Raw genomic sequence first — 6,000 nt, 5'->3', positions numbered from 1 at the left:
GTCTCTATGTTGTTATGAGTTTTTAGGGCAAGTAATATCCATAAAATACCCAACATGCAGTTTTTCTTCTTTTTTTCTCGATGTTTTGTTACGATGACTCACTATCTTTGATTGACTTCTGAAAGATACAAAGCACATCATTACTTCAGATGGCAGCAGCGTAACTCTGCTTTTTGTCTAAATTGCAAGAGGTGATTGTCAGATATGACTGTCTTATTTTAAATTGCATACAACAAACTAGCACGAACATAGCACTTATCATAATGGATTCTCTACTCGTTTTGTTTCATTTAGAAACATATAATCTTATAACTTGATAATTTGACCGACAGATGATCTTTTGTTGGCAAACTGCAACACAGCTAAAATAGTTATTTTTATAATGCCCATCTAAAATTATATTAGACCTGCACTTGATTGGTGAACATGTTCGAAATGCCTCCGAAAACAACACTTACAAGTTCAGAACCGCATCAACAACCCACCCTGTTCGTCTCCCTGTTTCCAGAGGCAGACCCCAGGTTTATCCTTTCAGGGGAAAGGCGTTGTTTACCAAAAAGTGAGAAAAGCAACAACAGAGACAAATGCTCAGAGCGGTCTCCCCTGGGGAGCGTCTGACCACCCCCAGCTTAAACTCTCAGAAGGAACAGAAATGAATCTTAGGGCCTGTTGACTCCCATAAATCCCTCACATTCACAGCTCAACTCTGCCACTGGCAGTTATGATGTGTGACCGACGTAATGTTATTTCTCACTGCGTCACACAAAAACAAACGAGAAGCATGTTTGGATGGGCATATAAGGCCATTTATTATTAATATTATTAATAATATAACACATGCTATTATATGCAAGTTTAAATGCATTTAAATGTAAATTCTGATGAGCTGCTCTGAGCAGAGTGAGTTGGAAGTTTTGGTGAAAGTCTGTAACAGACTTTTACAGCTCACATTTTGAACTTAATCATTCGAATGTATTTTTAACACTATAGCTTTTACTTCTTCTTTTATTACATAATGTGTCTCTCAGAGAAAATAGTGACACTTAATATCGTTCATGCTCAATTAGTACTAAACACGACCTGTTTCCTCAGTGCACTGGTGACATCTGCTGGTCAGAGACTAAAACACCTAAATATCAGGTTAAATTTAGCACTTCCTACCACTAGAGGGTGCAAAATATAGCATTGATAATTGATAACAAATAAAATGAATCAATGATAATTATTTCTCGAAAGTTCTATGTATGTGTTATATATATATTTAGTAAGAATATATATTATGCATTATGTGACTTCACATGTAAAACCAACAGTAATGAAAGTAAATCACAACAAATATCTACATCTACTTACTTTCAAATAACATATTATATTATATGGAAAAAGTCAAAGAAATCCAATTTTTTTAAATGCCATGATGTCTAGGTTTTATTCTGATTATATGGCTTTTTCATCTCCCTGTCTTTTTCCTACATGTCACTAATTAAAAGACAATAACACACAAAAGGGCAACTAATTTTCTGTATAATGTTTTCAAAATATGGTTACACAACATAGGTATAAGTTTAACAGTAGGAAAACCTGTGGAAGTAATAGGAACTAGTATTGCGTATTAGCAATAGTGTGGTAGGTATAGTGGTTCTAGATGTACAGTAATACTGGCAGTATACTACGTAGCAGTAGCTGCTGTAGTAATATCAGCACAACTAATATTTGTATAAATTGTTGAATCACAGGTGTTTTTCCTATCAGCTGAACACAAACAGTATAAGAACTGTCAGGTGTCAGTATTTCAGATAGAACCTGAAGTGAAAATACACATGTATGTTGTACTGACTGTCTCTCAGCTTCTCTGACAGATAAACTGAAGCCAGAGGCTTCACCACCTCCAGATTATCCTCTGCTACGGGTGTGTGTGGGCGGCTGTCTGTGTCCATCTGTGAGTCAGTCACCAGCTGGACGAGCAGACTGATTACACACACACACACACACACACACACACACACACACACACACACACACACACACACACACACACACACACACACACACACACACACACACACACACACACACAGCCTGGTATTACATTCTTTAAACCATCTTGACTCTGTCATCACGTCATTATCCTGCGATGAGTAAAACAGAGACAGCTGAGGAATAGAAACACCTTTCAGTAGAATTCATTACAGTAAATACTAATAATCTGCCATTATTGATTAATGCCAAAAAAATATATGTAACCTGTCAAATTGATTCATAAAAGAAATGCAGCTCAAAGAGCTTTACATGCAATATAGATAAAAATTAAAAACATGTTACAATGCAATTAACATAAGAAGAGAACAGACTTTAAGAAACATAAGAACAGGTTCAGATGATATTTAAAAGAAAATATAAAATAAAGGCTGAAGCAATGAGAAATGTTTAAAGTTTTCTTTTAAAGTCGTTCACTGAACTAGCTTGTCTCATCTCTTTATGAGAGAAACTAAAGTATGTAATTTCTTTTTAGCTGCTTCTCATTGTTTTCAAAATATTTTTCCCAGATAATATTAATGACTAACAGGTCAATGAATCCAACTCATTGTCTCCCCTTAATTGTTGCTTGTTCCAGAACGACAGTCTGTGGTGTTCACATCCTACAGCCCCCCCACTGGGGACCAGTCTTCTTTAATGATGAGAGGCAACACTCCTTCTGAAAAGGAGGTTGTTAAAAGGTTCAAAATGGATGAGCCGCACTGAGAAGGAGATGGAAGACTTACTGTCACTACACAGTAATATTAATTAGGAACTTCAGTTTCTCAGTATAAGAGAAGGTTTTCAGGTATTTTGGTCACTTAAAGATGACACTGGATAATTTGGTTTTATTTTAAAGAGATAAACAGTATGAATGGATGGACAGATGTCTCACAAAATGATTCATTTAAAGTTTTTGTTCAATTAAAGTACACAAAAGTTTGTAGACACAAAACAGTGTATGTGGACACCAAAGCTCAAATCACACTCATATGTGACGACTGATGAACATCTACTTTCAAATCCATGTACATCGATGTGCTCCAATAACAGCTGAATGTTTTCTACAGTACGTAAGAACCTGAGTGAGATCGGGACTTTCAGGTACAGATGCTGGGCTGCTAACCTCTGGCTCACAGCGAGTTTTCCATTCATTTAAAAGGTGTTAACTGGGGACTAGGTCAGGTCTCTCTGCAGGTCGGTCACGTCTTTCCACATCAAACTGGGAACATCCTTTCTTTATGGACTTTGCTTCTTGCAAAGAGGAGCAGTCATATTGAAACAGGAAGAGACTTTGCCCCAAACTGGCGCCACAACCGCAAATTCCCTTAAAAAGAGCTTCAGACTAAAAATACAGTCGGGTCCACACACTTCTGCTCAGATACGAATCATTTAAAAAAAATCATTAATGCGTTTCCTTTTCAAATTGTGCATGTCACCAGCAGGCTAAGGTCTAAAATGAATGACTCTAACGTATATTTATATTAACCCTTATACATCTAATATTATTGTATACTATATGTTTAATGTTGGTGACATGTGTATAGTATATCCATGTAAAATCTTGATTTCTGTATCGTAGAGCATGCACACATTCAGCTCCAGTCTCTGGATGTGTATCCTGAGGTAGAGTATATCACACCCTGCATCCAGACACACACACACACACACTGGCTGGTTGTGTTTGTAATTAGGTCGGTAGACTTCTCTTCTGGCAAATTCATGAATTATTGATCGGGTCCTGTCTGCCAATTTGGGGACTCCACTTACACTGCAGTTCATTTGTTTTCACTGACATTCTGTTTAATGACTGAGCTCACAGTTTTAATCATGTGTGTATGGTTGAAGATAATAAGGACTGAGTTGTAATTAGGGACTATGAGCTTGTATTCAGAAAGCCATGTTACACAGTATATTTATAGTAGGAAAAAATAATATATTTCAACTTTTATGATTAAGAATATGGACATTTTCTACTGATGAATAGAGTTCACACATGACAAAAATGCACATACTGTATATGTGCTCTCTCTTAGTCAAGTCAAAGTTTATTTATAAACAAAAAAATTGTAGAAAATACAACAGAAATAAAATGTTAAACATCATAAATAAAAAAAATCATAAATAATTCAGAATTTAAATATTGCACAATAACAGGTGAAATCAAGGTCTTGATTCGAATTGAAAGCCAGTGAGAAGAAGTGGGTCTTAAGCGAAGATTTAAACGTTACTAAGGTCAAGAGGTTCTGATATGAAGAGATAAACTGTTCCTGTTCTTAGTGATCCTCAGTATTTCACGCGCTTGGCTTTGAAATTCAAACAATTCGTTTTTGGACAGGTTTATGTGGACATGTGGAGATATTTCACTTTTACAGCCTGGTCTTATAAATTATATTATTATCGTTCTCTCCGGGAACACCTCCCTCCAAAGCAGGAAGCAGTTAAACATCATATCTCAGTGGAGAAGTGTAGATCTTTGGATGGGGGCATTAAACATTAAACATGGGTTTAGTCCTGTCTCCAACAAGTGTAAGATGACCACAAAAACCACATAGGGTTTTCAATATTGTGTCGGTATACTGATGACAAATAATAATCATGAATAGATATATATACAAGAGATACATCTATATTTATTATATTATTAGTGCTTATGATTATAATGCTAAACATGTGCTCTTCTGTCTGAAGGCTGATCAGACAGCTGCCAGCGCTCAGTACATTCAAACATGTTTTGATTTAGGTGTTGCTGATAGGAGGAGACAGTCCAAACGATTCCCTTTCCCCGTGAACTTTTCAACTAAATGATTTGAACGAATTTCCAGTCAAACAATGAATAATTTCTCAGAGTCCTGATTTTAGACTTCAGCTTTTAACAGGGGTATGAGTTCCTGGGAGTCTGATCTGTGAGCCGACTGATGTGCAGACTATTGAATAACAACACATCTTGTGAGGTGCACGTCTCCAAATGCAGCCATCGTAAGTTCACTAAGGTCTAGACACACACATCCTGACGGGCTGGCTGAACGCCCAGCTAATCAGATTTCAAGCAACTCCCAGGCCAGAACGAGCCGAAACAAGTTTATTTTTCATGAACTACTAAATAAAAATATAAAGTTACACGTGGTATTTCATCAAACTAACCAGATGTGTGGCATTTGCAATAACATCTCTTTTTAAGTCCCGTGAACTCACTTTGAGGAAATGCAGCTGTCCCAGTCAGTATAACATCTCAGACCTTTCCTTAAAATATACTTAAACATAATTATATTTATTGCTATGAGACAGATTATGCTTCATGTATATAAATTGCCTATTTGACCTCTGCTCAGTTCTTTGGCTGCCCGTTCCTCTTATTTACAATGACTGTTTTATCAGGTAGAGAGCATGCCAAAGTCAGCTGACTGCACTCACACTGTCTTCTCTGTCTGTTTGTGTGTGTGTGTGAGAGAGAGAGAGAGAGAGAGAGAGAGAGAGAGAGAGAGAGAGAGAGAGAGAGAGAGATCCTCTATCCTTTCTTATAGGGCAAATAAGCTGCATATATGAAGAATCCTTATTTTCAGTCTTGAAACAGTGATGAGGGATGGTAAACTCAGGATTATAGTATATCAAGTCTCTTTGGGAGGCAAAACGTGTCATGTTTGCTGGGCTCTGTTAAACAGCTGTTTGTTTTTATATTTGTGACATTTCTTCACATTTTCTTCATGTACAGTAATTGCTTGTATTTGCTTAAAACTGGTGACATGTTTCAGAAGTCTGATACATAAAATTATATTAAAATTACTTATGTTTGTGGTCTAAGGGCCCAGCTGGGGTTTCCACATTCTCTCTATATTTCATTTGTTTACGCAGCAGTATCCCCCCTAAATGCTAATTTCTTCTATATGAATTTCTGGCATTGGACTTCTCTGTTTTGTTCTTGGACCCCGAACATCAGTGATGTCACTATGTCTCTGTCAGACATATTCTTTTTGCATGAATACT

This window comes from Hippoglossus stenolepis, chromosome 5 (assembly GCF_022539355.2).
Source record: "Hippoglossus stenolepis isolate QCI-W04-F060 chromosome 5, HSTE1.2, whole genome shotgun sequence".
Lineage (NCBI taxonomy): Eukaryota > Metazoa > Chordata > Actinopteri > Pleuronectiformes > Pleuronectidae > Hippoglossus > Hippoglossus stenolepis.
Note: the sequence above shows the minus strand (reverse complement) of the source record.